This window comes from Pan troglodytes, chromosome 6, assembly GCF_028858775.2.
Source record: "Pan troglodytes isolate AG18354 chromosome 6, NHGRI_mPanTro3-v2.0_pri, whole genome shotgun sequence".
NCBI lineage: Eukaryota > Metazoa > Chordata > Mammalia > Primates > Hominidae > Pan > Pan troglodytes.
The window spans coordinates 9,741,724-9,768,744 of NC_072404.2; the positions used below are offsets into that span (position 1 = coordinate 9,741,724).

The following is a 27,021-nucleotide window of genomic DNA, read 5'->3' on the forward strand; positions in this document are numbered from 1 at the left end:
TCTGCACCCACTGGCTCCGGGAGAGAGTGCTCGGGCACCAGCTTCTTCAGCAGTGTCCCCGCCTCTCAACAGTCATGAGTGGCTACTGCTGCCGGACACCAGACACCCTCATACGCGTGCTTGTCAGAACAGCAGAAACCTGGTGTCACCTTGCGTCTCCCTCCATCGCCCATAACAGGGTGTGCGGTCAGTGTGTGAAACTCCACAAGGAGTCTGAGAAATGCAGTCTCGTGCTTTCTAGCTTCTGCCAGGCCGGAGAGTCTGTGCAGAGGGGATAAGGTGGGGTAGAACAAGTCTGTCTGTGAATATCTCCCACCCAGTCTGCATTTGAAGTGGAATTATCTCCCGAAGGCAAAGAAATCACATGTCCTATTAGAATTCTGCATGCTGTGTGATTCTGATGCCATGGTTCCTACACCTTTTGGTCAGGGGTGTCCAATCTTTTGGCTTCCCTGGGCCATGTTGGAAAAAGAATTGTCTTGGACCACACATAAAATATACTAACACTACCGATGGCTGATGTGCTAGGAAAAAAATCTCATAATGTTTTAATTAAGTTTATGAATTTGTGTTGGGCTGTGTTCAAAGCAGTCCGCGGGTTGGGCAAGCTTGCTTTAAGTCATTTGTGTGGTGTGTCAAGCAGTGCTACCCAAAGGTCCCTCAAAAAGCATTATTCGCCCTTGCCTCTCCCAGTTCCGAGAGAGGAGACAGAATTCAGGGCTGAGCCTGTAGGCTGCGTGAGTCTCCTGCTCAGTCCTGAGAAGAAGACCTGGGCATGGGGTGGGATTTAGATGTAGAATAGAACTGTTTACGGGGGCTCCTCTCTGTTTCCTGAGCATGGGTTGTCATTGGTTGGCACAAGTGCCACAGCTGACAAGCTCCTTTCTGAGGGAGGAGAGCTTGACCATATACAAGATATGATAATACTGTTTTTCAAGAATACAGCCTGAAAGAATGAAATAGATTGACCCTAGGGAAGGCCAGTAACTGGGGAAAGTAATTCCACTTGTAGCTGCTTTTTTTTTTGGACGGAGTTTCACTCCGGTTACCCAGGCTGGAGTGCAATGGCACGATCTCAGCTCACCGCAACCTCCACCTCCCAGGTTCAAGCGATTCTCCTGCCTCAGCCTCCCAAGTAGCTGGGATTACAGGCATGCGCCACCATGCCCGGCTACTTTTTGTATTTTTAGTAGAGATAGGGCTTCTCCATGTTGGTCAGGCTGGTCTCCAACCCCCGACCTCAGGTGATCCACTCGCCTCGGCCTCCCAAAGTGCTGGGATTACAGGCGTGAGCCACTCCGCCCAGCCTGTAACTGCTTTTGCTACTTTACAGATATAAATAAGTGTTCCTAAGCAACCCTTCTTAAAATTAGTTATTTTAATGGGACTTTTCGTGTTAGGTTATTTTAGAAACATTGGTCACGTGTATATACTTTGGGAATTAAAAAAGAAAAGTGGTGACAGGTTGGAAAAACGTATCATCCAACTTCTGATCAAACATGGAGCATTAACTCTACACTTATATCATCTCTTCCTCCTGAAACCCCACGAAGATGATAGAAAGACAAGAAGATCAAGTGTGAGGTACGAGGGAAAAGGGATTGGAGAGGAGGCAGCAGGAGGCTGTAGATGAGATGGCTTGTGAGACCTTTGCAGGATAGAAAGCACTTGGAGACACAGGAGCTGACCAGCGGAACGGGGACTGTTGCAGTCAGAGAGCCTGCAGATCAGTTTACCCGCGCACCCTGGACAGGCTCGAGGACAGGCTGTGTGGGGGGGTGGGGGGCGGGTTGGGGGCAAGTGGCAGGAGTGGTGGGAAGTTTACACACAGCATGGTCGCCAGCTAACTCTGCACCATTTCCTGCCACCACCTCTCCCCCTTCCCCAGGACCAAATAGTTATTCAGCGGAGAAGTTGAGAAAGACCCCGTAGTCCAAATGCCAGGTGTAGCAGAGTGGGAGGTGAGGACCTGAGAGGAGAAGTCTGCAGACTGAATGGTGGGGCCACTATCCTATTTTCTGCTGTCCTTCCTCAGACACCAGCAACTGATGTTTATGTCACAGTTTAGAAGCCAGGGGGCTGTCTCTGAAGAAATGGAATGGGTTCAGAGAGAGGACTTTCAGATATTTATATCTGAAAACAGAAACTATACTAGGTGTTTCAACAGAGGGATTTAACACATGGTAAAGCCCCTCTCCCTTTTCCCGCCCTCCAGTCTCCTGTGGCTGCTCAATGGCAGGTTCTAACGAGGAGCCAGCTGGCAAAGGGGCCTGCAAAACCAGTCTGCAGAGAATAGTGTGGAAAGGTGGGTTTGGAGCTGAGAAATCAGAAGTGAATGGCCCACACAGAGGCAAATACCAGATCACATGGTTAAAAAGTCTAACAGTCAGCCAGGCGTGGTGGTCACACCTGTAATCCCAGCACTTTGGGAGGCTGAGGTGGGTGGATCACTTGAGGACGGGAGTTCGAGATAACCCTGACCAACATGGTGAAACCCCATCTCACTAAAAATACAAAATTATCTGGGCATGGTGACGCATGCCTGTGATCCCAGCTGCTCGGGAGACTGAGGCAGGAGAATTGCTTGAACCCGGGAGGCAGAGGTTACAGTGAGCTGAGATCATGCTATTGCCTGGGAAACAAGAGTGAACCTGTCGCAAAAAACACACACACAAAACCAAGTCTGGTAGTGGTTGCTTTTGGGCCGTGGAACTTGGGGCTAGGGAGGTTGGGACAGGGGAATATTCATTTTGGGGGCAGAAGCTAAAGTGTGTAGAAATTAACTTGACAGTAATCAAAGAGGTAGCCACCCTGCTTGGTTTGAATCACAGCTCCGTCACTCACTTGCTGTGTGACCTTGGGCAAGTTACTTAACCTCTCTGTGCTTCAGTGTCCTCATCGGTAAATTGGATCTAACAGCAGTGCCTAGTTCCTGGGGAGTTACAGAAATTATTTAATACTCTTAAAGCTCTTAGAACAGTGACTGGTATGTAGTAAATATTACATAAGTGGTAGTTTAAAAACAAACAAAAAAAAACACCTGTACCATTAAGGGCTGAGATGGCAGGCAAAACCTGAGCTTAGGTGAAGAGGAGTGTAACCTAGCAACATTGTGCTGGACTAGATCAATCCGCCTCGTGGAACTACAGCCAGTGAGTAGGAGTTGTGGAAACAGATTTAATCTTTGGGAACTGTTTTGAATTATTTAGGTATCGGGGCTCCATATTTTACAAGAAGCTGAGGCAGAAGCCATGTCATATGGACCAGCTCATCATGGTGTGAGCATAAGGAAAGACTGACTTCGTGGCAGATGGTCATTCTAAGGTTCCCTCAGGGTCATCAGTCATGAGCCCAAAATAGCACGATGCTGCAGAGGCTGCCATCCTGAGGGATGCGGCTGCCGATGTGGTTGCTGCCTGGCCTTCACCCCCTCAGTACCCAGGCGGAGACCGAGTGGGATGGTACCACTTGCTCCCTTGGGTGGGGAGGACGATTGGAGAAGGATGAGTGGGCTCACAACAGGTGCCTACTCAGCGGGATCCAATTTCCTGTCTCTGAAAGGAGAATCAGTTGGTGAAATTGACCTTAATCAAGGGTGATCTGTCTGGAGAGTGCTCTATGGATGCCATTCTTTTCTGGGTCTTTTGGCCAGATATGGAACAAAGCTCCTCAGTACCTGGCATTGCTTTGACACTTGCATGGAGTCAGGCGTGGTGGCTCATGCATGTAATCTCAGCGCTTAGGGAGGGTGAAGCGGGAGGGTCACCTGAGCCCAGGAGTTTGAAACCAGCCTGGGCAACACAGGGAGAGTTTGTCTTTCCAAAAAATGCAAAAAAAAATTAGGCAGATGTAGTGGTTCATGCCTGTAGTCCCAGCTACTCAAGAGGCTGAGGCATGAGGATTGCTTGAACCCGGGAGTTCAAGGCTGCAGTGAGTTATGAGTGCACCACTGCACTCCCGCCTGGGCAACAGGACGAGACCCCCTTCCTAAAAAACAAAACAAAATAACAAAAAAAAACCCTTGCATTGACCTTAAACTGGGCCTCTCAGAACTGCCTGGCTCCAGACCATTCCAGCCCCCGACTTCCATGCCCTAAAATGTCCAGATCCTGACCTGCAATTGCCTGAGGCCACGGGTCCTGAACCCCTTCACCCCTTCACCACAGACTCAACTGCATGTGCCTTTCCTCCTCCCTCTTTGCTTTCCTCTTCTCTTTCTTCTTCCATCATTTCTAGTGAACATTAGATAATTAATTTTGTTGTTTTCCTAAGTTCTACGTTCTTGAGGGCATGCACCGTGACTTATATAACTTTATATTCACTGTTCCCCTGCCCAGGCAGACCCAGCAGAAAACTAACCTGTGTCATTCATGTTAGTTGATGAATAAGCGAATAATGCAAATCAGGCTTTTATGCTCTCACTCTCTAACCCACTGTCATCAGGTGCCTGAATATTGCCTTCTCTCCCTTTCTCCCTCCCATCCATCCATCCATCCATCTGTCCATCCATCCATCTAACTACTACCCCCTCCTCCTGCAGTCTCCCATCCATCCATCCATCCATCCATCCGTCTGTCCATACATCCATCCAACTACTACCCCCTCCCCCTCCAGTCTCCCATCCACCCATCCATCCAACCCATTTGCTTCTCTGTACCTCTCACTCTTGAGCTTGTTGACTTAACATCAGGACCATTGATGGTTCCTGCCTACAGTCCCCATAACCTTCCTCTAGCACTGGCGTTTTAACATAGAAAGCTTAATGAGTGCATTCAGTTCTGCTTTGGAACAGTGAAATGTTAACTTTGTAATAACTCAAGCCTTTCACATAAGGGGGAGGAAAAGATTCATTTCACAATGATACTGAGAATTGTGTAGGAGCTAATGGAAAAAAGGTCAAAGGATTTTAGATCCTACAAATGGGACAATGACAAAAATTAGTACTATTAAGAAGAGTGATGTGCTGTTATGAAAAATACCTACCCAAATGTCCCTTTAAAAAGTTATATTTCCATGTAAGGGTTATAATTTTAATATTTTGGTCTGTTTCTGTAAAAGACATTACATTTCTAAATTTGAAGGCAAATTTCCAGTATTAAAAGATCCTGTCAATGATTCATTTACTCAGCTTTAAATCTTGTCTTCCATTCCTCTTTGAAAAGACCTGATTATTATTAATAATCAGCTCTGCCTAAGTTGTATTCTTCATGGATAGAAAAGCTATGTATTTGAAGTTCTTTATGCTCTACAAGAAAATCCTGCCCAGCGATTGACGTGACAAACGCTGAATATTTCAGTGCACAATGACGGTGGCTTTCAGCTCATGAAAGGCTTCCTTGTGCCTTAGATAGTCTTCAGGTTTCTTTCTTAGTGCAAACTTTTAAGTGGACCCGTGATCCTCTGCCCTTTACAGCTTTTGTATCCTTCTTGTGTCGATTCTATAGCTGTTGTCAGCAACTAAGCAATCTTGTTTTTTCTTTAGATTTGGGAAGCTACAAACTGTATCTTTCTAAACCTTCCACTCCTCTGCCACTTACTGAGCTGTTGGAAGCAAGGTTTAAAGTGTAAATGGAGTGTCCACATTCGCAGTACTGGATTTTTTAATGGCAGTGAGTGTGGTTATTCTGGCATCACAGAAAGGGAGTGGACTTACGCAGGGGTGGGGGTGGAGAGCCATATTTCTGCACAATGGCAGTTACCTTGGAAGATGTAGGTGGATCTACCTAAGCCTGATGAGGACCTCATTGGTGTCTGGGAGCAGGGTGCTCCCTGCCCTGTTCTGGGGAATGTGAAAATCCTCTGCTACTGAAGGCCTTTTGTTCTAAGGGCACCTCCAACCCCCACATCCTAGTAGTCGGCTGCCCTCAGACTTACCACATGCCAAGTATGTTTCATCTTTAAGAAGCATGCTATCTTTATACAATTGAATACACTCTTTGAATCTGTTTTATATTTTATGATTTTACCTTTTTAAAAAAAAGTATCATGAAGTATTTCAGATATGCAAAGCAAGTGTAAAGGAGAATGGCGTGAATGTGGACATACCCAGCTGACCCCTTGAAGGTGTAAAAGATCAGCAGCATGGCTGAATGTCTCTTCCCACATCTCCTGTCCCTCAAGACACAGACACTGACCTGAACTTGCTATTTAACATTCCCCTTTTAGCTTCTTTTTAAATTTTTATAATGATTTTAAAAATAGGAAGAAAAAAAGGCATATATGGCAAGGGCATAGCTTTGGGACATGCTGTGGTTTGAATGTTTATTCCCTCTGAATCTGATATGGAAACCTAATCCCCAATGTGGCAGTATTGATATGTGGGGCTCTTAAGAAGTGACTGGGTCATGAAGGCTCATGGATTAATGGAATAATGGGTTCATGGATTAATGGTTATCATGGGAGTGAGACCAATGGCTTTGTAAGAAGAGGAAGAGGGACCTGAGTTCGCACCCTCAACCCCCTTGCCATGTCAGGCCCTCTACTGCCTGGATTCTGCAGAGTCCTCACAGCAAGAAGGCCCTCCCCAGATATAGTCCCTCGACCTTGGACTTCTCAGACCCCATAACTGTAAGATATACATTCATTTTCTGTATAGATCACCCAATTTCAGAAACAGAAAATGGATCAACACAGGATGCATCCATGCTCTACGTGGACATCATCCTCTTTCCTCCATTTCATTGGCCCTGAAGACATCTGTTCTAGATCCTCTGTCTCTTGCCCTTCGTGAATTTTTGGACACTAAACTTGGCCTTTAAGAAAATATTAATGAGCTTTTTATTTTAAAAAAAAGATCCCTATTCATATTGTTGTTTCTGTTACAGTATTAAGGACGAACTCTGTGCCAGGCACTCTGCTAGAAACTTTGCAGATGTCGCTCCCTTTCTTTCTTGCAGCACTCCTGCAAGGCATCGTTCTTCCTGTTCTCAGGGTGACAGAGCCTCAGTGAGGGCAAGTAGCTTGTCCATGGTTAGTGGCACAACTGACTCTAAAATCTTTTAACCACGTCAAGTTTCCCTAGCACACTAGACGACATGTGTTAGGACTCAGACATGTCTGTTTTACATGATACTTAGATGGGACCATGTGCTGTGGCTGTGATTTTTTTTCCCCCTTGGAGACATGTTGGATAGGGTGTCTTGTAAATTAATGCCACTTGGCATGGCAGGCCCCACGAGACTTGGCTTTCAGTACACCCTGGCACCTCCTGCAGTATTGCTGGAAGGAGTCTGATTCAGGCCTTGTAGATCATTTATATTACAGAGAAAGGCATTTGAGAGTCTGGAAGCAAATATAAAGTGCACAGAACTCCTTCAGAAATGGGCTCTGAAAGGAATCTTGGTGACTTTAAAGAGCAAAGCTAGGAGGATTGGCTGCGCTCGTGGAAATTTTCCTTTTACCCCTCACTGTATCTGGCTGTTAAATGCCTGTCTTCCAGCTGGCATTCTCTTTCTTATTTATCGTGAAGAGTTAGATTATGTTAAATTGAAAAGTGACACTGATGTATTAGAACCCATCACGTTAGATTGAGGACAGATACCTGACTTAAAATGTGCCCTTTCTGAAGCATCAACTCTGAAAGTATTTGGTGTTCTTCCCATATTATACAGTTATACAATAAAGTCACAAGAATGGGTTTATACCCATTTGTATTCTACTTCGAGTCAAGTAGTAAAAATCTGTGAAATTGACTGATTATGCTCAGAATAATATCAGTGAGGGCAATAAATCTAAACTTTGGCTCTCATAAAATGTGTTTCTGGGAAGGTAATGATTCATGATCAGATGCACACACAGACATCATGAGAGTGATAAGAAATAGATTCATAATCTTTGGCTTTAAAAATCGTAGACTGTTTTTTGAGCTCAACCAGCCTGCTCTGGAGTTCGACAATTCTGTGTAGTCTTTCTCTTTCTTTGGCTGTCTTGATTTGCTTACAGGCATAGGTTCAGCCTCTTGTGATGTGTTGAAGAGGAAGAAATAATGATTAAAGTGATAGAAAACAGTTCTGCAAAATGAAAGGGAGAATTGAGTTTGTGTAGGTTAATAAAGGCAAGACTAATGTAATGCGGTCTTTAAGTATAAGTGAAAGCTATGCTAAAGCATTTATCCTCCGTGTCCACGGATGGTCAGAGGAAATGGAAGGGGCTTAAATAGAAATGGAGAGGTTTCTTTGGCTGTGAGAAAGAATTTCTTAATCAGGAAGGTAAAGGGCATAGCAGTGGATCTCAGAATGATACTCTGAAGCTGTTTCGCTGTTGCTTCCCTTTGCTGGAAGCAGAGCTCCTCAAGGGCAGGGCGGCCCCTGCACATTCCCTGCCCAGAGTAGTGCTGGTCCCATTCATCAGTAACGCCCCTCTCTCCCCCAGCCTACAACCCATTCCAGGACCCCACCTGCCGGCTCCACTTTCAATACATAGCCAGGCACAACCACTTCTTACCATCTCCCTCATGACCACCTTGGTTCAAGCCAACATCTCCGGGCACTGGGTTCCTTTGGCTGCCCCCAGGTTTGATAACAAAAATGGCTTTCATTGTTTTTGATTTGTTTCTTTTGATTATTAAGGCTGAGTATTTTTCAAATATGTATTATTCATTTTTAATTTTAAATGAATGTGTTGTTTGCTGTACACATTTTTGCCCATTGGACTTTCAGTTTTCTTGTTTTTTAAAGAGACTAAAGTTATCAATGTTATATAGTCAAGTATATTACATAAATTTTACATTTAGAAAGTAAGTTCAAATGTAGCAATTAGATATATACTTAACTAAGTTTTATTTTAGATACACATAAATGTGATCATATATTTTCTTTTTTTTCCTTTTCTTTTTCTTTCTTTCTTTCTTTTTTTTTTTTTTTTTTTTCTTTAGAGACAGGGTCTTGCTCTGTCTCCCGGGCTCTAGAGTGCAGTGGTGCAGTCATAGCTCACTGCAGCCTTGACCTCCTGGCCTCAAGTGATCCTACTGCCTCAGTCTCCCAAGTACCTGGGACTACAGATGTGTGCCATTGTACCTGGCTAGTTTTTAAATTTTCGTAGAGATGGGGTCTCTAACCCCTAGCCCCAAGCATTCCTCCTGCCTCGGCCTCCCAAAGTGCTGGGATTATAGGTGTGAGCTGCCACACCCGTCCCATATACACCTTTTAAAAAGGTTCATCTTTTCCTGTTTTCCCTTTTCGCTTCTTTCACCTTTTCTTTTTTTCTCTTTCCCTCCACATATATAAATAACCTAATGTATATTTTCTTATTTTTCTGTATAGTCATTTAGCCCCATACAGCCATGTACATGTACAAGAGGGGTGTGTATACACACACACAGACACACACACACACACACAGTTTTTATTGCCAATGTTTTAAAAAATTAGATCATATTTTATATGCTTTACTCTATCTTTTCATACTTAATACTACAAAAAATCATGGAACCCCATTTACATAGATCTAATTTATTCTTTTAAATATGTATAATCTCCCATGCTATGTATGTCATAATTGATGAAGTTTTTCCACAATTTCTTTTCCTTTGGAACAGCCCCCTGGAATTTTATTTTGCTGTATGGCATGAGTTAAGGATCTAAATTTTTTTAATGGCTAGTGAATGTTTCCTTGATGTTTTCAGAATTATCTGGTTCTCTCCTATTGATTTCTAGCTCTTCCTTTATTATATATTAATGATTTATATCCACTATGGTCTTTCAGCTCACTTTTCTGTACAGATGTCAACTTTTTGTTGTTGCTTTTGAGATCATTCAAATCACTTTTTTATGTTGAAATAACTTGAGACTTATAAAAGAGTTGCAAGAGAGTTCTGGTATTCCCTTCACCCAGATTTCTGTAATGTTAACATCTTACATGACCCTAGTCCATTCGTCAAAACTAAGAAATTTGCATTGGTGCAGTACCATTTACTAGAGCCTTTTTTCCAGTTTTTTTTCCTAATTATCTTTTCCTGTTCTGGGATCCTTTCTGCACTCCCGTGTTTCATTTAGTCACCATGTCTCTGTAGACTTCTCCAATCTGTGACCTTGTCTTCCATGACCTTGGCGCTCTTTTTTTCTTTTTTTTTTTTTTTTTGAGACAGAGTCTGTCTCTTTTGCCCAGGCTGGAGTGCAGTGGCGTGATCTCGGCTCACTGCAAGCTCTGCCTCCTGGGTTCACACCATTCTCCTGCCTCAGCCTCCCGAGTAGCTGGGACTACAGGCGCCCGCCACCACGCCCGGCTAATTTTTTGTGTTTTTAGTAGAGACAGGGTTTCACCGTGTTAGCCATGATGGTCTTGATCTCCTGACCTAGTGATCTGCCCACCTTGGCCTCCCAAAGTGCTGGGATTACAGGTGTGAACCACTGCACCCGGCCAAACTTGACACTCTTGATGAGTGCTGACCCATTGCTTTTTAAAACGTCCCTCGATTTGGACTTGTCTGATGTTTTCTCACGATCAAGCTGACTCATCATCTCAGGGCACTTGGCATCAACATGACTTGTCACTGGCAGCGACAGGGTGGTCACTCGGCTAAGGCGGTGTCAGCCAGTATTGTTCCCTTTCCACATTCTGTTCTTAGAAGCAAGTCTCTTAGCCCGGCCCACATGCAAGGGGAGAGTAGTTAAGCCCCCTCCTACTAGAGGGAGAAGTGTCAGTGACTTTGTGGACACACATTAAAACCACCACAAAAAATTAATTAAATTTTGCTTAGATGCTTGGAGGTTATGCACATACTCTGCTTTTCTTTGAAGTTGTGCCCACTAATTTTAGCGTTCACCAGTGGATCTTGCCTGCAGTAACTGTTTCTGTGGATTTCTAATGGTCATTTTTCTCTTCCCCTCATTCTCCTACATTTATTAATTTGAATTCTCCTGCAAGGAAGATTTGTCTCTTCGCCTTCAATTATTTATTATTCAATCATTATTTGTAATAGTATGGATTTAATGTCATTGGATAACCAGTAGAATAAGTCCCTCATGTTTCTTCTCCTCTTTAAAAAATCTTGGGCCTTTTTATTACTTTTTTATTTCTTCTTATAAACTTCAAAATACTTATTTTTCATTTTCAGAACATTCAGTTGGTATGTCCTTTGAAATTGTGTTAAATCTTCCAACTGAATCTGGAAAGAAATAGTATCTTTAGGATCCAGTAATTCTTCTATCTCAAATTGTGGCATGTTCTTTCCATTTTCCCAGTTACTCATTTAGGCCCCTTCTAAGTTATTCACTTAGGCTTCTCGGTGTTGAAGGCATATGAATATGTTAGACCCTGTTTATCCTGGCCGGGCGCGGTGGCTCACACCTGTAATCCCAGCAGTTTGGGAGGCCGAGGCAGGTGGATCACGAGGTCAGGAGATCGAGACCATCCTGGCTAACATGGTGAAACCCCGTCTCTACTAAAAAATACAAAAAATTAGCCAGGCGTGGTGGCGGGCACCTGTAGTCCCAGCTACTCGGGAGGCTGAGGCAGGAGAATGGCGTGAACCTGGGAGGCGGGGTTTGCAGTGAGCCAAAATCGCGCCACTGCACTCCAACCTGGGCGACAGAGTGAGACTCCATCTCAAAAAAAAAAAAAAAAAAAAAAAAAAAGACCTCGTTTATCCTAAAATTGCCATACTGGGCTCGTGACTTCTCTCTACCCTTGCCTGAGTTTACTTGCTCCTCCAAATGCTAAATTTGGAACTAGGTGCTTTTGATTTGTATGTCTAAATTTGACTAAATTACTGTAAAGTGAATACTTAGTTCATGGGTTTTTTTAAAATTTATTCTATGCTTTTCTTTCTTTGTCTCCTGGGTGAAGTTTTGGGTCCTTGTCTCCATGAGATGGAAAAATATTCCTTTCCCAGAACTTTGTTACTGTTTGGATTACTACGCAGGTTCTATGATAACCTTCAAGTATACGTGATTTTATAAAACAGATGTTTTTGGTGAGATTGTAGCAGGGTTGTGGGTTGGGCTCTCAGTCTCCAACCTTTCTGTTGGGCAGGATTTGCATTTCATATCCTGCCATACTGTATTAGGAAGCTTCCAGCCTGTGTGTCTAATATTATGGGGGAACACAACACTTCCATTTCCTTATTTTTAATCCCTTGTTCTCTCAATTCTTAGCCAGCTGGCACTGGAGTAATGGCATGTAAGGATCTTAGTTCCCATTATTCATTGGTGAGCATTTCTACCCGGACTGATGTGTGCTCAGCTACACTAATCGCCATCTTTTACTTACTTACTTACTTATTTATTGAGACAGAGTCTCACTCTGTCACCCAGGCTGGAGTGCAATGGCACAATCTTGGCTCAGTGCAACTTCTGCCTCCTGGGTTTAAGAGATTCTCCTGCCTCAGCCTTCCAAGTAGCTTGGATTACAGGTGCCTACCACCACACCCGGCTAATTTTTTGTATTTTTAGTAGAGACGGGTTAACCAGGATGTTCTTGATCTCCTGACCTCATGATCCACCCGCCTCAGCTTCCCAAAGTGCTGGGATTACAGGTGTGAGCTGCCTCGCTCGGCTGCCGTCTTTTATTTTTTTAAAGTCAAGTACTGTTTTCTCTGCCATCACATACCAAATGATTCAGAGTTTTTCATCTGAATCACTCCTAAATATACACACACCCAATCCCTGAATCAAAAGACCAAAGTCCTTCATACCTTTTGAGATAGCTTATTGACCTGTAGAAACTGTGGTGCGTTGGAAGCCCGGGTATACCAGCAGCCTGGCCCAGTTTTTGTCTTGGCCTAGTGGACTTGTCCTTGTTACAGTTCTTGGTTCTAGTTGAACACTCTTTAACTTTCTTTTTTACACTTTTTTACACCCTTTGTCCTTCCCACCCTAACAGAAATGTCCTGAACTCAGACATTTGCACAACAAATTGAAATTTTTGGCAAATTCCTTTTATTTTCCTAGTATATTCCAAAGCACAGTTAAACTAGCCAGACCAACCTGACGGTTTTTGAGCAAGGGAAGACATAGATGCGGATGATTAAATAAGACACATCACTATTTCATTTATGAGACATTATTGTGTAATTAGCTATTTCATATAACTGGGTTTTAAAAATAGCTGAATATAATATTTCATCAATATAACCTTTCCCCCATTCCTTGTGGTTGGGTTAATGAAAACTTTTCTAATATGTCTTCACTTCTCTTTGGAGCATAGTGCATATAATTTATTCTCTTTCCAATGTCATTGCAAGGTTATAATTAAAAGCATGAATTCCCTGTTTCACGACCCTAGAGTCTCCTGAATGTTTAATCCTTTTTTAAAAAATTCACTAACTGACCTCAGCTTTGCATTCTGAGTTCTTACGGCTACATTTATATAATTTACTTATGACCATTGTAGATTGTCAATGTGCTCTCTCTCTATTATCCTCTCTCCTTAGCCTTAAGGGTTGAGCAACCAGATCATCAGGTTTGATGAAAACAGGAAGGAGGGCCTGGGAGGGATGGATTGATGATGAGTCCTTCTTATTGATAAGGACCCTGAGCAAGGCCTGGTGAGTTCCAGACGCTGTGGCTGCTCCCAGCTCGCATCTCTGTCTGTCCGGTTCCTTCTCCTCTTGCTTCCTTGGCCTCCTTTGGCCCTTGGAACACGCCCAGCCTGTCCCATTGCAGGGCCTTTGCACTTGGAGCTCTCTTCTGGGTTTTCTCACCTCCGTCTTCATGTGGTTCTCCCTGTTTCGTGATTCGATTCTCAAACTCCAACATTTGTGTCTCCCTGAAAACTCCAGTGAGAACTCTCTGCTGACCAGCTGGAGGATGAAATAGCTTGTTAGTTTTAGTTTAGACTTTCTGCTCTGGTGGATTGAGTAGGGGTATTCCTTTTTCTTTTCTTTAGCAGAGCTGTTCTCTTTTACTTTTTAACTTTTTACTGTGAAATTGTACTTAATTATACATTCACAGAAGGTTGCAAAAACTATTCAGAGAAGTCCCATGTACCCTTCACCCAAAGTTTATATTTTACACCACTGTAGTACAATATCAAAACCAGGAGATTGACACTAGTACAATGTGTGTGTGTAGTTCTTTGTCATTGTACTACATGTGCAGATGTGTGTAACTACCAATACAACCACAATACAGTGCTGGGCTGGTCTCACGCCTATAATCCCAGCGCTTTGGGAGGCCGAGGGAGGAGGATCACTTGAGCCTGGAAGTTCAAGACCGGCCTGGGCAACATACCAAGACCTTATTTCTAAAAAAATAAAAATAAATAAATAAAAATTAGCCAGGCATGGTGGCACGCACCTGTAGGCCCAGCTACTCAGCAGGCTGAGGTGGGAGGATCACTTGAGCCAGGGAGGTCAAGGCTGCAGTGGGCCATGATCATGCCGCTGCACTCCAACCTGGGGGACAGAATGAGACCCTATATCAAAAAAAAAAAAAGTGCTACAGAGCTGTTCTGTCACCACAGACATCCATCCCCCTTGTGCTGCCCTGTAATTGTCATACCTTCCCTGGCAGCTTCCCAACCTGGCAGCCGCTAATCTGTTTTCCATCTCTACAGTTTTCTCATCTTGAGAATGTTATGTAAGTGGACCCTACATTAGGTGACCTTTTGGGATTGGCTTTTCCCCCCACTTAACCTAATACTCTTGAGACCCATCCAAGTTGCATGTATCAATGGCTTGTTTCTTTTTATTGTGATGCCGGATTCTGTGCAATGGAGGTAGCGGTTTAACTCTTCACCGATTGAGGAACATTTGTTGTTGTTTTTGTTTTTGTTTTATCCCAAGGTTTTGGTTGTTACAAATAAAGCTGCTATGAACATTTCTATTCAGGTTTTTGTGTAGATGTAAATTTTCATTTCTCTGGGATGAACGTTCAGGATTATAATCGGTGGGTCGAATGTAAGTATATGTTTGGCTTTTTAGAAACTACCAAAGTATTTTCCATTGTGGCTATACTATTTTTTATTCTCTCAGCAACATATGAGAGCTCCAGTTTCTCTGCATTACTGTTTTTGTACATTAGCCATTTTAATAGGTGTGGAGGGATAGGTCATCATGGTTTTAATTTGCATTTCCCTAATGGCTAGTGATGCTCAACACTTTTTATGTGCTTATTTGCTGTTTACGTATTCTCTTTGGTCAAATGCTTCTTCTTGTACTTTGCCCGTTTTCTTTTCTTTTCCTTTCTTTTCTTTTCTTTTTTTTTTTTGGAAACACAGTCTTACAGTTTGCAACTGGTATTTTCCTCTTTTTTTTTTTTTTTTTTTTGAGACAGAGTCTGGCCTGTTGCCCAGGCTGGAGTGCAGTGGTGGCTGGAATGCAGTGGCGTGATCTCAGCTCACTGCAAGCTCCGCCTCCCATGTTCACGCCATTCTCCTGCCTCAGCCACCTGAGTAGCTGGGACTACAGGCACCCGCCACCACGCCTGGCTAATTTTTTGTATTTTTAGTAGAGACGGGGTTTCACCATGTTAGCCAGGATGGTCTCGATCTCCTGACCTCGTGATCCGCCTGCCTTGGCCTCCCAAAGTGCTGGGATTACAGGCATGAGCCACCCTGCCCAGCAGTATTTTCCTCTTAATAGTCTTTCACAGAACAAAACTTTTTAATGTTGATGAAGTCCAATTGACTGAATTTTTTAACTCATGAATTATGCTTTTGCTGTCATATCTAAGAACTCTGCAATTTCTCTGATATCTTCTAAAAATTTTACAGTTTTACAAATATATTTATGATGTTTTATGGGTTTATTTTTGTATTCAGTTATATGAGGGTTTGGCTGAGGTCAGTTTTCTTTTTTCTTATGAATCTCCAGTTGCTTTGGTACCATTGTTGAAAAGACTTTCCTTCCTTCACAGATTGGTTTTTGCCCTTTGTAAAAAATCTTTTGGCCCTACTGTTATGGGTCTCTTTCTGAGTTCTTTATTTTGCCCCATTGGCCTATTTGTCTTTTCCTTTGCCAATACCACGCTGGATATAGCTGTATATCTGGTAGACTTATTCCTCCCACTTTTTCCTTCTTTTTCAAAATCATTTTTGCTATTCTAATTCTTCTGCCTTTACATATTATTTTTAGAATATTTTCTCTATAGGAAAATCTTACTGAGATTTTGAAGGAATCACATTAAACACGTAGGCCTGTTCGGACAAAACCAGTATCTTTACTTTGTTGTGTTTTCCAATCCATGAACTCTTTATCACTCTCCATTTGTGTAGAACTTTGATTTCTTTCTTTAGTATTTTTGTAGTTTTCAGCATACAAGTTCTGTACGTATTTGCTAGGTTCTCACCTATTTCTGTTGAGTGATTGTCAGTGGCATTATATTTTAATTTTGGCTTTCACATGTTCATTGCTATTATAGATAAATACAATTGGGGGTGGAAGGATTGGTGAGATATTGGTGGAAGGACACAAAATTTTAGTTAGAAGGAATAAGTTCAGGAGATCTATTAAACGGCATGGTGACTATAGTTAATAACAGAGTGCATACTTGAAAGTTACTAAGAGAGTAGATTTTAAATGTTCTTACCACAAAAAGAAAAAAAATATATGAGGTAATGTATGGTTAATTAGTTTGATTTCACCATTTCACAAGGCACTCATATATCATGTTGGACACCATAAGTATATACAATTTTTATTCATCCATTAAAAAGAAATTTGTGCTATTTTATGCTACTAAAAAATACAGTTGTTTTTTGTATGTGTATCTTGTATTCTGAAACCCTTGCTGAACTTACTTATTAGTTCAATGAGTGTTGTTGTTACTGTTGCTTTGTAGATTCCTTGGTGTTTCCTGTGTAGACCACGTCATCTGCAAATAGAGGCAGTTCACTTTTTCCTTTCTGACTTGAATGCCTTTGTATTGATGCTCAAATTGCCCCTTTCTTGGGTAGCGGGAGCCTCTTCAGGTTGATTCTTGAGTTCTTGTGACATGACGTAGTCTTTGCTTTCTTGCTATATGGTATAAGATGTTCTGGGTTCCTCTTGTACTTTTTCTGCCCTGACCTATAATTAACCATTTCTCTAAAATGCGCTGGTTCTTTTTTGTGGCAAATGGTATTTTGAGACCATAGCAGTTCCCCCTGTGGAAACTGTAGACTGTAGACTTATAGAGCCTTGATAGTCTCTTATATATTAGTAAATTCCCCAGTAAGTGATCAATAATTGTTTGTCAGAAGAGTAAGTGAATTAGTGAACAAATGTATGAAACACATCTAGTGCTAGTCTTTGCTTGGTGGCCAAGCCAAAACAAGAAAAACATCATTCAGTATATCCAAAAAAGAAATATTGTCAAGGCAATTCAGATCATTAGTGATCTGTCAAAGAATGACCAAATTAATGGGGAACCAAAACCCTTCTCTTTAAACCCTTTTTCTCCTTCCAAGTCACCTCCTTGTAGCTGGCCTGGCTCCTTTGCCCCCTCTTCTTCCTTTATGGAGCTATTCTAGTTTTCGTGCTTCTGTCCTCAGTGTGAATTTTCAAGGTGCTCCTCCTCCTATAGATCTCTGTTGCTACCACAAACTGCATGATAAGGCCGTGAGGTCAAAGACAAGGAAAGACTGCAAATGCTTGGCTTGTAGCCCTCCCACCATCTTCAAAGTCAGCAGCATAAACTTTCTCCTCTGCCGGTGACTCTTCTGACTTCTCTCTCACTTCTGGGACTTTGTCTTACATGGACTCACCCAAATAATCCAAGACAGTCTTCCCATCTTTAGATCCTTAACCTCACCGTATCTGCAAAGTCCCTTTGCCATGTGAGGTAACATATCTCTAGGATGTGGATGTCCACATTAGGACGTGGATGTCCTTGGGGGCCCTTATTCGGCCCACCACGAGAAGGCTCATGTGACCCAACAGACAGCTAAAGAGTTGGGCCCCGGAGCTCTGTGATGCTCACCCTTCCCTGCCTTCTCCACCCAGCAGAGACCGTTACCTTTACAGACCCTAGCGAAGAATTTTCTGTGGCCTTTGGTCCTTTGCAGAACTTCGCACCTGTTCATTTGAATCATTTTGCACCAGTTACATACTGCTTGTGGCAAACCTAAAACGCCTGTGGAGAAATGTGACGAGGACTAAGAACAAATACATCACAACCTATGAAACCACGTCGCAGTTCTCTGAGGAGATGAATGGAGCAATTACGTTTTATGTTATTGTGTTGTGTTTGTCATGGAAATGAACTGCACGATCATTAACTGGCAGGTGGTGGAGACAGTTGGGAAAAGTAGCTGCTGCCCCTTTTTCTATTTTTATCCAGTTTTTTCCCGTTTTTATTTTTGTGTGGGGTTGTCTGGGAACTAAGAGTGATATTACCTAAATTTGCTTCCTGCTTGTATCTTACGTGTGTATTGTTGTGGTTAATAATGTTTTCAATTTACTCAGACTTTCTCAAAACGGCCCTTTTTGAGTTATTGATAGCTGTATTTCACCCAGGCAAATCTGAAGTTGTCATCTTATTTTCTCATTTTAGACATATCCTAGTGTTAAATAAAAAGGAATTTATAAAGCCTTACCTGGGAAAGTCCAAAGTTCTTACCTCTTGAGAAAAAAAAATCTACCCCATCCCCAAAGGAAACTGCTTTCATTAGTCTTCACGGACGGAACCCAGGGCTCATAGCTCTGCCTCTTATTAGCGGGACTGACAGCTGCCTAGTGGAGAAGGTAACCTCCAGAACAGTCCCAAAGAAGGCCAAGAAGGCCTGCCTAGGAGGGTTCTATCCGGATAGGAAGGGGAAGTGCTTAACGCCGACACACATAACTCGGGTGGTGTGGGGGCTCCCTCTTGAGACCCGGCATGCTGTGGTATAGTCGCGCTCCCGGTAGATGGTAATGCCAGGGGCTGCCTCAAGCCCAAAGATTCAGAGAGTCTACCCCTGCATTTCGTCACCAGTTTTGTGATCCCCTCTACCATAGGCCAGGCCTTTCTTAGGCAGTGGGGGTATCTGATGGGAGACGTAGAGAAAGGGGGAGGCAGAGACGGACAAAGAGACACGAAGACAGAGGCACACAGAGAGAAACAGAGAGAGTGGGCCAAGGTGCAGAACTGTTAACCTCACAACAAAGGTTTGCGCAGATTCCTCTCCCTGGCATGTTGTCTCACTGGGTCTGGGGCCAGGGAGATGACAGAGACAACCGTTAAAGGACTTGATGAGAGAATACATTTGGGATGGGCACAGGCTGGGAGGCTGGGTTAGAGTCTTGATTCTTCATGTTCTTTGGCAAAATTATTTGACCTCTGGTAGCCTCTGCTTCCTTTCTGTAACATGGAGATAATAACAGCAGCTAAGCATTTCTGAGTTTTAAGTGTATGCCAACTGTATGTACCAATCACCTTTTAATATCTCATTTAATTCTCCTGCCAACACTAAGGGACGGATACAATTATTATCCCCATCTGACCTGAGCATTGGTGCTGTCCGTCAAGCAGCTGGCCCGTTGTCAAAGCGTCACCAGCTAGGAAGTGTCAGAGAAGGGACTCCCATGCAGTCATCTCTGGATCCAAACCTTGATGTTAACCCCTGGTTGCTGCAAGGGAATTTGAATCCCTGTGGGATGACTGTGAGGGCTAGGTGAGATGCATGCAGAGCGCACAGCAGTTGCCAGGCCCGTGGAATGTGCCCTCCTCATCATGACGGCGAGGAGGGCAGAGCAGAAGCTTTGTAGAGAAGAAGAGTTGACGGGGAGCATGGTGCCCCTTCTGAGAAGTGACAAGCAACTCCAGGTGGTGGTTGAGTGAGGAGCAGATGGAGGGTCGGTCCCTAGGGAGGTATGTCCAAAGCCAGCAGGTTCACTCCCTCTGAAATCCTACACAGAAAAATCTCAGAATGCTGAAAGGATGCCAGTGTCTGTCTCCCAACTGTGGCTAATGGTTCAGTGGGATTTGCTTACTGGCAACTTCTGAATAATTCCCAGCACAGGTGTAAATAATGCAAGGCCTCAATCCCAGCCCGACCTGCACAGTGAGGCAGAAGAGACATGTGTGTCACAGTTAACCAAGGGTGCAGTAAGCCCTCCTGAAAGCTCAGTTTAGGGGACCAGGATTTTAAAGAGCTCCCAGCCTTGTTGATAAATCAGTTTCCACCTGATGGCTGTTTGACCATTTCCCTGTACTTGTTTTCCAGAGCAGTGTCCATAGTCACAGAGAGTGATGGCACTGGCGGGCTGCCTGATAAAGCAAAGAACCCGACAGATGTTGTTTACACACAAATGCCATACCTATCGTAGTAGCGTTCAGAAAGAAAAAAAATCATTAAAAATTGGATTTTCATATTGATTTATTTTCATCTTCATTGTTGATGGCGTTTGTGCGTGAGCATGATCTATCCCTGTAGTTAGGGGAGCATGTGTTTTGAGTCGTGCACTGAGGATCCAGCATCACCAAGGGTTATTAGGCTGTTCTTGCATTGTTATAAGAGAATACCCAAGACGGGGTAATTTATAAAGAAAAGGGGTTGAATTGGCTCGTAGATCTGCAGGCTGTACAGGAAGCATGGTGGCATCTGCACCTGGGGAGGCCTCAGGAAGCTTCTAATCATGGCAGAAGGCAAAGGGGGAGGAGACGCGCTACATGGCGAGAGCAGGAGCAAGAGGGACCGAGAGAAGGGGGTGGTGCCACACACTTTTAAACAGCCAGATCTCACAAGAAGTCACTATCATGAGGACAGCACCAAGAGGATGGTGCTAAATATTCATGAGAAATCCACCCTCATGACTCTGATCCAGTCACCTCCCACCAGGCCCCACCTCCCATACTAGGAATTACAGTTCAACATGAGATTTGGATGGAACACAGATCCAGACCGTATCCCTGAGATCAGCTGTGCTCGAGGTACTGTGAGTCTGCCTTAGCCATCGCAGGTGCTCCCGTCTCTGCTGGACACAGCTTTGTCACTCGGCAATCGAAAAGAGTCTTAACACGAGAGTGGAACCCCTTGGTCATAATTATGCTCCTTCAAAGAGGAACAAATGTGGTGACAGACTGGAAAGGTGATGGAAAGCATTTCAAAAAGCAGTTCACTCTGCTCATAATTTTCTAGTATTCCTCTGCTATTATTTGCTTTTAAACAAGAGCCCTCTGCTTCCTAGCAGCTGCTGCGTATGCTTGGTCCAGCCACGAAGACATAATCCTCTGCGGGCAGCATCACGTGGAGCGAGGGTCAAGTCCTCTGCCTGGTGCCCCTTTATCTGCACAAGGGAAGAAAGACTCCTGAGTGCCTCGTTCCGCAGAAAGTGAGATACAGAAAGCATTTGACTTGTCAGGAAGCGAGAATTACCAGACCCAGGCTTCCCCAACTCAGCCCACGAAGTAAGAATGGCTGGGCCAACGCTTCTCTGCAGAGGCTGCAGGTGCGGACGCCGACAGCCATGCACAGTCCTCCCAGGAATATTCTTGTATCTGCTGTGTCTTGCTTAGCCATGGCCATATTTATTTAATTTTTGATGGAATTATTTATTGTGTTTTATTCTGTTGCTATATAAACTGAGCTGATTTCAGAATTGACTGCTGTTTGCAGAGTATCCTGGGGAGAGGAGGATTCCTCATGAGGAGCCCCCCCACATCTGGAGCAGTTTTAGTTGGTCCTCATCTACTTTTTAGATGCCTTTCTGTCCTCACTTTTCATGGTTTCCAATTTGACTGGATTTTACACTCTTGGGAAGTTCCACTGTTTAAGGATCTAAAGACTAAAAACATGTATTCCGCACATTTTGTTTAAATCATGTTTCTTCTTTTTTTTCCTGGAATTTTTATTTTAGCAGAAAAAGTCTTGGCTGGAAATGTTTCTGCCTAAACCTGGGCTTTGTAAAAACTCCTCCTTCATGCCGTTCCTCTGCATATGACCACACCAGGAATTTGGCATAGCCATTTATTTGTGCCTAGTGCTGAAACAATTAGTTAAAATAACAAAAGGCCCCTGGATAAGTACAAATTGACTGAAGTGCTTTTGAAGATAAGCAAGGAAATTTAAGAAACACTGCTATAAATAAAAAATATATTTATTCTGGGCAAAAATCCCTGATGAAATAAATCCTTCACTAGTTACATCAACAGTTACCCTGTAATCTCTTCATTTCTTTTCTGTCCCTCCTACTAGATAGCATCTTTCCTAAAGGAAAAGAATCAATTCTATTTATGACACATAAACACATGTGGAGAAAAGGCCAGGGATTTTCCAGCACTAAAGTCTTGTAAAGTGGGTTTTAACGTTCGTGGCATCTGGGTGGAAGTATCTGAAGACAAGTTGTTTCTAGGCCTCTTTGCTAAATTATTACATGTACACTCTTGAGCAGATGGGCTTTGTTTTAGGTAATAGAGGCTTCTGGTCATTTTATGACTCTAATCTGATAATTCAGTGACCTAGCTGTGTTTTTACAGAAGTCTATTAACTAAAACTCTAGGAAGTATTTGATATTTAGCCCCTAGAAGAGGACAGTAGATGACATTTACTGTTTTCTTACTTGCCAGTCACATTCTACACCTGAGGAACCAGATTCAGACTTAGCATACATGGAATTCGTAGCTTCTGAGCCAGCCTCATTCACCTCACTACCTGATTTGCACTTCATCAGTGTCCTTTTGATGTCAGAATTGTTATCCCCATTTTACAGATGAGAAAGCCAAGTGATGAGCCTGTGGGAGTAAAATCAGGGCCAGATCCAGTTCCACTTCTCTTGCCCCACCCAGGTCACAGTTGCCTGATCGCGTTAAGGGCCTCTCTATATTAAGACAGAATATCATGGTGTCATTGATGATGTTACTTCCTGTCAACTGTGATCATCTTGTTCTGGTAGAAAAATAAGGTGTCTTCTCTGCAGACCACGTTAGATTTTAACTTTAAGTCAAGTTCGACGCTACTTCTGGTTCCAGGAAACTCAGGGAGCTTGGTTGGGAGAAGATGCAAGAGCTGTGAGCTCACATCTTCTTTGGGCTTTAATTCAGAGACCAACAATGTGCACCCAGGCAGATGTCCCTCTCTGCCTCTTTTCTGACCACCCACCAAAGCCCCTCTCTGCTGCTGCTGTTGGCCATGGTGCTGGGAGCAGTCAGGGAGCCCCAGGCCAGCCCCGCAGTTCAGGAGGGAGTTGGATGTGCCGCCTGGCCGTGCAGAAGCACCCGGCCAGAGCTCCAGTGGAAGGCACGTGGGTAGATGGTCAGCAGGGATGGCATTTCCTCCCACGCCACCTGCAGAAGCAGCCATTCTGTTCCTGAGTTATTAATACTTTGTAGGCTAGAGAACTGGGTCTGTCTTGCTAATGTGATATCCCATCAGATTTTTACACTTTCAGAAGCTATCACTAGGGAAACAGATGTGGTTGGACCTGCGTGCTTTGTGGTGACTTTGCTGCCTGTGTGGCGTATCTACTTTTCCTCTAAAACTCTGTAAAATGAACAGACTGGCTTCACACATTTGGCACTTCATACTGCCATCACTTATCTTTTTATGCCTTTGCAGCTCTTGCCAGTAAGATATCCCCTTGTGTTCAACAACCATATTTTCCAGTATGTCTTCCCTGGACAGTGTTAACACACACAGTAGGCATTGCAAAGATATTTAGAAAGTGGTTAAATTACTCCTGTATTTGCTTGGGTTCCGGGTGCCTGAATGTGCAAGCTCAGAAAGGAATAGTCAGAGTAAAAATGCAAATACAAATACTTAGAGATTCCCTTCTTTTTCTTCATTAATTTAACCCACATTTATCGACTACGCACTGTTTGGCTCTGTGATTAAATACTGGAGGATCCTTGTGTACAGGGAAAACAAAGGTGTATCTGAACGTATTTCAAATCCAAAGGATTTTAAAGGAGTTACCATTTTAGAAATTCCACCCTGCAACTTACCACACTTGGGTCTATATTTCAGAGTTGAGAGACAGTCAATACAGAAGAGTTGGACAGAAGGTGAATTCACGTAAATTCAATGGAATTTTTCCATATACTTGCCATTATGAGATTAACAATGACTCTCCTAGAAAAGGATGCCCGCGTAGACTAACTTGAAATGTTTTTCAAGGCATGGGCCATTATGGTAACTAAACTGGTGGAGGCTTGACTGGTCTTTTCCTGCCTCTAGTTTCTTCCCTCTCTGGTCATCTTTTGGTCTTTCTCCTACTGCAGAAGTATAACTTACCCTTTCTTGAAGAATCACAGTTCTCAAGTTTAATGGCTTTCTCCTCTGAGCGAGCCTGCCTGCCTGAATGCAGTTGTGCTGAGCTGCAATTCCATTTGCCCAGGACTTCTTGGTCTGTGCTAGGGATTCATGCATTCTATTAATGAACACAACTCAGCTAGTGGTTTCTGTTGGTTTGAAATCACGAGAAACAGGTTTCCCAAATTCTTTCTTCTTTTGCTTTTAAGATGTTTTTCTTACACCCAGAGCAAATGGTCAGCAGCAAGTGTTTGCTCTTGATGGAATAAACATATCACTCTGGCGACTTAACATGTACTGAGCATTCAGGGACTCATTAGTGCCAAAACTACTTGAAAGCAATTTTAGTTCTTGTCATTGTATAGCTAAGGAAAGTTCATCAGTTTCTAAGTTGTCTGCCTTGAACTTGCTTAAATTGTGAGGCATGAGATCCAGATTATAGTCAGAACACTAAGCCTTGGAATCAACCCTTTTAAAAGTTGCTTAATTAAAGTGGAGAATATTTTGAAGTGTTTTTTTTTTTTAAGGTTTTACAAACTAATATTCTGCGTCTTCCTGCACGCTGACCTTCTGTTAATGTACTTGAAGGTCAATTGAAACTAGTCAAATGTTACTTTAACATTCGTAGTGGTAAAACTATAGACTCAAATTATGCTTCTATGTTTAATGGGCAAAGTTATTATTTTACTAAACATTTTACTGAATTTTCATCATAATGTATAAATTGATGTGGATATTACCACCCTAGTTTGTGGTAAGTGTTAAAGAGCAAAATACTTATTGATAACCAAAGACAATTTATATTTTCATGGAAGCCAATGGATGGGTTACAGTGCAAGTTTTGGGAGCGCATCATGAAAATGTTCACATCATGAAAATATTTCTGGACACCTCCTGGAACTCTTCCCCTTGGGTCCATAGATACTCTTAAGGGAAAGTTGTTAAAGTGCCCCCTGTTACTTCTTACAGCTTGTAAGTACACCCAATCGAAGCTCTATGGGACATGAACAGTGTGTCCTGGTTCAGGTTAGTGTCTCCTCCACTCTGAGCAGGGAGTGGGGTTTCCAATAGTTGCTGATTAAATAGTGAAACAGTTACTTGATTCTGTTCCAGTGGTGATCAGGGTGAATGTATACTCTTACTCTTCCTTCCTGGTCTTCAGGCACCTATGCAGTGCCCAGTGGGCTGTTTTCACCATCCATAAATCCTGTGCTTCCAGGATTCCGACGTCAGTATCATGTCCCTGAAGGCAGCTGATCTGGTGTGGCCTGGGGAAGGCCACACCCCCTGGCCATGCAAACATAGCAGGGAGCTTCCCAGTCGATGCCTAGCAAGGTGGCCCTCCCTCCCCCATGCCCAAGGGGTGGGTCTAGCCATCATCTCAATGCTGGTGGTCAGAGACCCAGCTAGCTACTCTCTTCCTCAGATTTCACCTTTTCTGAAATAGAGAACTATGATTTTGCCTAGTACCTCAGGAGAGTGTTGGAGAATCAAGTGAAGAATGGCCAGAAGCACTTAGCAAGTGCTCACTGGAAATGGTCTTCCTTTACTGAACTGCACAGATACTTTGCTCATCAGTCTCAGCAATGAAAAACAACAGATTGATTTCTCTCTTGTGAAAACCCTTCCTGTGCTTATAATTCGTACCTCACGACCGGTTAGCTTGTTCTTTATGATGTAGCAGTGTCTTCTCTCGAGCGGCAGCTCATCTCATCCATATTGTACTCAGTTATTTTTGTTCCTCTTCTCTTTACTACTGTCCCATGGAATTGGGAGTTAAAATGACGAGGTTTCATTTTTAAATGTACAAAGATGGGGGAAGACTAAGGAAGTAATTTTATTTAAAGCCACACATACATTTGTTTCAATAAAGTTAAAGGAAAATCTCTCAGGCCAAATATTATAATTTTTCTATGAAGTCAGTGTAAGTTTTAAATGTGTAATCTGGAGCTATGTTATAATAAGGCCAGGTAATTCATATTATGGGCAAAGTATTCAACTTTGCTACCATAATTACTTAGCATGCCCCTGTGTTCTTTTCATTACCTTCTGATAGCAAAAGTGATATTTATTGTGGAAAAACTGGAAAATATTTTAAAAGGTAGAATCAAAAGGAAATAGCCTGTAATTGTACCAGTCAGACTAACCACTGGTAACATTTTGTGTGTACACACATATGTAGAAACAGATACATAGGACTTATTTGCAGTGCATAGAACCCTTAAATCCAAAAAAGATGTTATCGCATGTGCTGTTGTGAATCTGTATTGGCGTGTTTTGACTTCTAGTGACAGCAGCCCTAACTTATCAAGGTTAAACAGGAAGTATCTGAGCTCATGAACCAGGAAGTCCCCAGACAGGACAGGCTGCTGGATGGTTGGTTCATTGGCTCTATGAGATCATGAAGGACCCAAGTGCTTTCCGTTCTCTCTATTCTGCTGCCACAATTATCAGCTTCATGTGAAGGTCATTTCTATCATGGCCATAAAATCACCACCATGAACATGTGGGACAAAATGATCAAGACCCACACCTGATGCTGGGAATGGGGCCAGCTCTCTTGTGTTGCATGGCTGGATTGCAGGGGTAAGGCATTGTTGCCACGACAAAATCAGGGCCGCTAAGAAAGAAGACAGGATGGGCACACGATACTTGCTTTACTGTCTTTAAACATGGTTTTCTTCTTAAGGTTTACAGCAGTTATCAGAGTTTAAAATTAAGATGAATGGTTTTGGATGTTTTATTTTCATTTAAAAAGTCAGTCTCTTGTAGAAATGCTCTGTTCAGAAAGATTTGGATAGGAACAAAGACTTGGTTTCTGGGAAATTAATCTTCATGATCTCCAAAGATGTAGCATTTTCATGGTGTCTTTTTGGCAGCAGCAGTTTTTTTTTTTTTCATGAATTTTGACTTAAACCTTTATAGAAATTAAAAACT

At 42.9% G+C, this 27,021-nt stretch overlaps 1 protein-coding gene and 1 pseudogene across 4 annotated transcripts in view; both read left to right on the top strand.

Moving 5' to 3' along the window:
* Positions 1–27,021, top strand: part of SDK1 (sidekick cell adhesion molecule 1) — a 961,868-nt gene that overhangs the window by 486,704 nt on the left and 448,143 nt on the right. The window lies entirely within an intron of this gene.
* LOC134810400 (uncharacterized) lies at positions 75–12,964 on the top strand (annotated as a pseudogene).